This window comes from Molossus molossus, unplaced genomic scaffold, assembly GCF_014108415.1.
Source record: "Molossus molossus isolate mMolMol1 unplaced genomic scaffold, mMolMol1.p scaffold_m16_p_16, whole genome shotgun sequence".
NCBI lineage: Eukaryota > Metazoa > Chordata > Mammalia > Chiroptera > Molossidae > Molossus > Molossus molossus.
This window is the reverse complement of record NW_023425351.1, coordinates 8,378,678-8,386,585: the sequence shown is the minus strand read 5'-3', so window position 1 is coordinate 8,386,585 and position 7,908 is coordinate 8,378,678.

Genomic DNA, 7,908 nt, shown 5'->3' with positions numbered 1-7,908 from the left:
CTAGAAATTAATTACAATAAGAACACACAGAAAGCTTCAAACACTTGGAGGCTAAATAGCATGTTATTGAACAATGAAGGGATTACCAAGGAATTCAAGAAAGAAATAAAAATCTTCTGGATATCAATGAAAATGAACACACAACACAAAGTCTGTGGGATGCAGTGAAAGCAGTCCTGAGAGAGAAGTCCACAGCATTACAGGCCTACCTCAAGAAACAAGAAAGATTAGACTATCTAACCCTACAACTTAAAGAACTAGAAAGTAAACAAAAAGCCCAGAACAAGTAGAAGGAAAGAAATAATAACGGTCAGAGCAGAAATAAATGACAGAGAACAACAACAACAAAAAAATCAATTCAAAAGATGAATGAAATCAACAGGTGGTTCTTTTAAAGCTAAACATGATTGATGAACCTTTAGCCAGACTCACCAAGAAATAAAGAAAGAGAACCCAAATAAACAAAATCAGACACTAAAGAAAAGAACTAACAACTGACACCACAGAAATACAAAGAATTGTTAGAAAATATTATGAACAATTATACACCAACAAATTAAACAACCTAGGCGAAATGGCTAAGTTTCTACCACCACACAGTTTCCCAAAACTGAACCAGGAAGAGTCAGAAAACTTGAACAGACCAATAACAATTAAGGAAATTAAAGCTGTAATCAATAAACATCCAGCAAACAAAAGCCTGGGTCTGGATGGCTTCACAGGGGAGTTTTACTGAGCTTTCAAAAAAACCAAACATCTATTGTCCTCAAACTATTCTAAAAAATTTAAGAGGAAGGAAGACTTCCAAGCTCTTTTTATGAGGCCAGCATAATTCTAATTCCATACCTAGATAAAGACACTACAAAGAAAGAAAACTACAGGCCAATATCCCTGATGACCGTAGATGCCAAAATCCTTAACAAAATATTAGCAAATCAGATGCAGCAACATATTAAAAAAAGTATTCAGCACAACCAAGATTCACTCCAGGGATGCAAGTCTGGTACAATATTTGCAAGCAAACAAATAAATATGATAAACCACATAAACAAAATGAAAGATAAAAATCATATGATCATATCAAGTGATGCTGAAAAAGCACTTGACAAAATCCAGTACCCATTTCTGACAAAAATGCTCAGCAAAGTGGGAATAAAGGGATCATATCTCAACATAATAAAGGCCATATGTGAATAACTTACAGCCAACACTGTATTGAATGGGCAAAAACTAAAATTATTTCCCTTAAGAACAGAAAAAAGACAGGGGTGTCCACTTTTGCCACTCTTATTCAACAGAGTACTGGAAGTCTTAGCCACAGCAATAGGCAAGAAAAAAAAGGCATCCAAATTGGAAGGGAAGAAGTGAAACTGTCATTATTCACACACAATGTGATATTGTACATACGAAACCATAACAAATTCATTAAAAATCTACTAGATTTAATCAATTAATTTGGGAAAGTAGCAAAATAAAAAGTTAACATCCTGAAATGAATGGCATTCTTATACACCAATAATGAACACTCAGAAAGGGAAACTAAAAACAATTTAATTTACCATTGCAAAGACAAAATAATAAGATACCCAGGATTAAACTTAACCAAGGAGGCAAAATACCTCTTCTCAGAAAACTACAGGACAGCCCTGGCTGATTTGGCTCAGTGGAAAAGCGTCAGCCCTCGGACCAACAAGTCCCGGGTTCGATTCCAGCCAAGGGCACATACCTCGGTTGCAGTTCATCCCCGGTCCTGGTCAGGGTCATGCGGGAGGCAATCAGTCGATGTGTCCCTTTCACACCGCTGTTTCTCTCTCTCTTCCTTTCTTTCCCTCTTTCTCTACCTGAAGATAAATAGAAAAATATTCTCACGTGAGGATTAAAAATAATAATAATAATAATAATAATAATAATAAAAAGAAAACTACAGGACATTGAAGGAGAAATAGAGAAGGATATAAAAAAGTGGAATCATATCCTATGTTCATGGATTGGAAAAAACAGCATCATTAAAATGTCCATAGTACCCAAGGAAATTTACGGATTCAATGCAATCCCAATTAAAGTAGCAATGGCATATTTTACAGATCTAGAACAAATAATCCAAAAATTTATATGGAACCAAGAAAAACAAACAAACAAACAAAACCAAATAGCCACAGCAATCTTGAAAACAAAGAACAAAGTGGGAAGGGATCACAATACCAATATCAAGTTATACTACAAAGCCATTTTAATCAAAACAGCCTGGTACTGGCACAAGAACAGGCATATAGATCAATGGAACAGAATAGAGAACCCAGAAATTGACCCAAGCCATTATGCTTAATTAATATTTGACAGAGGAGGCAAGAGAATACAATGGAGAAAAGACAGTCTATTCAATACATGGTGTTTGTCAGGTACATGCAAAAAATGAAAGTAGACCACCAACTTACACCATAGACAGAATAAACTCAAAATGTAAAAGGCTTAAGTGTAACTCATGAAACAATGAAAATCCTAGAAGAAAATGTAGGCAGAAAAACCTCCAACATCACAAGTAGCAAAATTTTTACTGATACATCGCTCAGGGTAAGAGAAGCAAAGGAAAACATTAATAAATGCTACTACATCAAACTAAAACACTTCTTCATGGCAAAAGAAACCAGCATGAAAATGAGAAGGGAACACACTCTCTGGAAGAACATATTTGCCAATAATACATCAGATATGGGGTTAATACTCAAAATATATAGTCATATAGCTCAACAAAAAGAAGACAAACAATCCATTTAAAAAATGGGCAGAGGACCAGAATAGACACTTTTGCAAACAGGACATACAAATGGCCAAAAGACATGAAAAAATGCTCAACATCACTAGTCATCAAAGAGAAGCAAATTAAAACAACTCTGAGTCTTGGCCGGTTTGGCTCAGCAGTTAGAGCGTCGGCCTGCGGTCCAGAGAGACCCGGGTTCGGTTACCACTAAGGGCATGTACCTCCATTGCAGTTTGCCCCCAGCCCTGGTTGGGTCGTGCGGGTGGCAACCTCTTGATGTGTCCCTTTCACATCGATGTTTCTATCTCTCCCTTCCTTCCACTCTATCTGAACAAAAAATGGAAAATGTCCTCGGGCGAGGATTAAATAAATAAATAAATAAATAAATAAATAAATAAATAAACAACTGAGATATCACCTCACACCTGTCAGAATGGCTGCCATCAACAAATCATTAAACAAGTGCGGTGTAGAGAAAAGGGGACTCGAGTACACTGCTGGTGGGAATGCAGACTGGTACAGCCACTGTGGAAAACAATATGGTGTTACCTCAAAAAATTAAATGGAAGTGCTGCCTGGCTGGTGTGGCTCAGTGGACTGAGCGTCATCCCATGGACTGAGAGGTCCCAGTTCAATTCCCAGTCAGGGCTCATACCCAGATTGTAGGCTTGATCCCCATTGGGGAACATGTGGGAGACAGCCAACTGAGGTTTCTCCCTCACACCAATGTTTTTATCTCTCTCTCTCTAAAAAATCAATGAAAACGTAGTTTAAAAAAATGAAACTGGCACTGGCCTGTTTGGCTCAGCGGTAGAGTGTCGGCCTGCGGTCCAGAGAGACCAGGGTTCAGTTTCCGCTAAGGGCATGTACCTCCGTTGCAGTTTGTCCCCAACCCTGGTTGGGTCGTGTGGGTGGCAGCCACTTGATGAGTCCCTTTCACGTCGATGTTTCTCTCTCTCTCTCTCTCTTCCTCTCTCTCCCTCCCACTCTATCTGAACAAAAGGTGGAAAAAATGTCCTCGGGTGAGGATAAAAAAAAAAAATGAAACTGCCATTTGACCCAGTGATTCCACTTCCAGGAGTATATCCTAAAAAGCCTGAAACATCATTCAGAAAAAATATAGGCAACCCAATGTTCATAGCAGTGCTATTTATAATAGCTCAGATCTGGAAACAACCCAAGTGGCTATCAGTAGATGAGTGAACAAACAAGTTGTGGTACATATATACAGTGGAATACTGTGCAGCTGTAAGAAAGAAAGATCTTGAACCCTTTGAGACAACATGGAGGGACGGGACCTGGAGAGTATTATGCTAAGCAAAGTAAGCCAGTCAGAGAAAATGAAATATCACATGACTTTACTTCTTTGTGGAATTTAATGAACAAAATGAATTTATGAACAAATGTGTCCAGAGACATGGAAGCATGGAACAGATTAAGGAATCTCAGAGGGAAGGGGGCAGGGAGAGGGTGAGAAGAGATTAATGAAAGAATGTATATGCATATGTGCATAACCTATGGGCACAGACAATAAAGTGGTGAAGGCCTGGGATGCGGCAAGAGCCAGGTAGAGGGGTGTAATGTGGGAAAAATAGGGGGCATCGGTAATACTCTAAAAAATAAAGATAAATTTAAAAAAAAAAAATCAACATAATAGAAAAACATGCACATTCATTAAAAAAAAAAAAAGCAAGTAATGGTTGGTAGTCATGTCCTGGCTGGTATGTTCCCTGACAAACATCAATCTTCACCTTTTTTTTTTTATCCTCACCCGAGGATATTTTTTGCATTTATCTTCAGATAGAGAGGGAGGGAGAGAGGGAGGAAGAGAGACATCGACTGGTTGCCATACACACAACCCCAGACACATCAACTGGTTGGGACCAGGGACAAACTGAAACCGAGGTACATGCCCTCAGTGGGAACCGAATCAGGTCTCTCTGGTCAGAGGGCCAACACTAACCGCTGAGCAAAACCAGCCAGGGCCATCAATCTTTACCTTAAATGAGCCTGTCTGTTGTCTTTTTTGCATCTAGATTACATACCTTTGGAATGTCAGTGTTATTTTCTTTCTCCAGACCCTTCAGGGCACAATCACTGCAGCAGAACACAAGCCATAGAATCCCTCATTGTTATTTTTATCTTGTTAACAGTTAACTATCCTATACCCACCAGAGTAAAAAAAGTATTTGTCTATCTATTTTACTTTTTATCCAATTGAACCATTGTAATAAGCGTGTTATTAATAACAGAAGAACAAAAAGCCAGATAATATAAGTATTTCAATCTGAGCAGCTTCACCAGGAAGCTGCAATTTAACACTTTTCAGCTTATACCCAGCAGACCACTGGAAGAAGGGGTCCTACAAAGGGGAGATGGACACATGCACAGGAATTTGGGGTGAAGTAGGGAAGGTGCCTGTCAGTCAAACCTGGGAACATAACTCATTGGCCCGAGGGGGTGGCACCACTAGAAGTGCACAACATTGGGGAATACATAATCCCCATGACAAAGGAGCTTGCTCTCTTGGCTTTTGGCACTCTTGTGGCTCTCTTGTTCCTCTGGTTTTCTTCTGCTCATGTTCCCTGCACAACCCTGTGGACCCCACACACAGTGGACTGATGGACAGCAGTGGGGAACACAAACTAATCTAGCGTGATGCTGGATTGGATTATGCTCCAGCTGGACTTCTTCTTGAGCTGGACAGAGGGACATGAGACCTTGGAAACTCAAGGACTTAACTCCATGCCAATAAATGTCACTCATTCTCCCATGTGAGTCTCAGAAAATTTCTTTTCTAGTGACATCACAAGAACCCCACTCCTTCCAGCAACAGATAGGGACACAGCAAACTCCCTACTGCTAATACAACCTCAGAGATCATCCCACTTTTCTTTCTCCTGCCTCCCTAATGTATCACCAATGGGTTTTATGTAACCCCCTATGTCTTCTCCTTTGATTCTGAAGTATAAAATAAATGGTAATACTGCCATTTCCCAGAGCGTTTTCTCAATCTGTTGAGATTTTGCTTCCCAACAAAATAAACTCACACAAGTTTTCTACGGGTTTGGACATTTTTCATGTTGACAATGGCAACATTTATACTGTGTTACTAGAGTGAAAACTAGTGTCAACATAAGAAACATTCAAACCTATAGAGAATTTTTGTGAGTTTCTTTGAAACAACCTGTTGACAATTGACTGACAGGAGGCAAAATCTCAACGGACTGAGATAATGCTTTAACAGAATGGCAGTTTTGCACTTTATTTTATACATCACAATCAAAAGAAAAGACACAGTGGGTTATAAAATCTACTGGTGATAGATTAAGGAGTTGGGGTATATAAAGTGGGAAAACCTTTGAGACTGGATGAGAAGTAAAATGATAGACACTGCCCTGGCTGGTTCGACTCAGCAGTTAGAGCGTCGGTCTGCAGACCAATAAGTCTCGGGTTCAATTCCGGTCAAGGGCATGTACCTTGGTTATGGTTTGTCCTCGGCCCTGGTCAGGGTCATGTGGGAGGCAATCAGTCAATGTGTCCCTCTCGCATCAATGTTTCTCTCTTTCTCCCTCCCTCCCACTCTATCTGAAGATAAATAGAAAAGTATCTTTGGGTGAGGATTAAAAAAAAAAAAAAGACACACATATCTTTTACATGTGGGTAAAGGACAGTTAACAGTCAACAATTAACATGATAACAATAACAATGAGAGGATTTATGGTCTCTGCCCTGGTCCATTGGTTGTGCCCTGTGGAGTCAGGAAAACAGGGAGTTACCCCGACATTCTAAAGGAATGTAATAATAAATGCAAAAGACAGTAGACAGACTTAGTTTAGGTAAAGATAGACTTTTGTCAAGGAAGACTCTAGCCTAAGACCTAAGTACCTGCCATAAACTGCCTTTAGTTAACATATTTTAATTTCAGACCATCTTTTGTGCTTATTTTAGGGCTCTGAGTTTGCAAAGCTGCACTGTAGGCCTTCCCTGAGCTTGTCAGGTTAGCATGTTGCCCCTTTCATCCACACCCTCCCCTTGTGGTAATAAATCAATTTAAAGGATGGTTGGATAACAAGGTCCCAAGGTGCTAAGAAGGCTCATTTCTAGGTAGTCTCAGTGTTAGCATTTGTCTTGCTGAACAATGGATTATTTGAGATGAGGTAAGACCTTTGGATGGAAGTCAAGGCCAGTTTTTACCCCCAAAATTAAATGTAGGTAAATGGGAGGCGGTCAGGTCTTATGGATCTTCATTAAAAAAAAAAACATTCTGGAATATTTTTAAATCTACAAGTTATTATGATCTAGGTTTTATTTTTGAAACTGGACAATGATGTCCGGCCAGTGTGGCTCCATGGTTTAGCATCGACCAGTCGCCAGTTCGATTCCTGGTCAGGACACATTCCCAGGTTGTGGGCCCAGTGGGGGGCATGCAGGAGGCGGCCAATCGATGTTCTCTCTCATCAGTGTTTCTATCTTTCTCTCCCTCTTCCTTCCTGTCTCTCTAAAATCAATAAAGAAAATTTAAAAAATCCAAAAAAAAAAAAATCCAAAAAAAAAGAAAGAAACTGGACAATGAATGTGTCCAGGCTGCCTGTAACTACTTGAGCCAATTAAGCAGAGACAAGGTTGAATGGTATAGGAGTGTTTATTTCAATATTGCTGGCAGTATGGGAGAGCAGTGAGTCATCCTGGAAAATCTGCTCTGCCCCCCACCACTTGCCAGCTGCTTGTTATTTATTTATTTATTTAATCCTCACCTGAGGACATTTTTGTATTCATCTTCAGATAGAGTAGGCGGGAGAGAGGGAAGAGAGAGAGAGAAACATTAACGTGAAAGGGACACATTGAATGGCTGCCTCCTGCATGACCCAACCAGGGCCAGTGACAAATTGTAACCGAGGTACATGCCCTTAGCGGGAACCAAACCTGGGTCTTTTTGGACTGTAAGCCAGTGCTCCAACTGCTGAGCTAAACTGTCCAGGGCACTTTTCTTTTTTTTTTTTTAACTCAACATTTGAGTTACTACCCAAATGATGGCCTGACAAATCCATTTATCTATTTTTGGAATGTTTCTTTCCATTTGGGTATATATGTTTTTTCTAGTTTATAGACAGCATATAGCTTAGGGTTGCCTCTGAGAGCCATAAAGG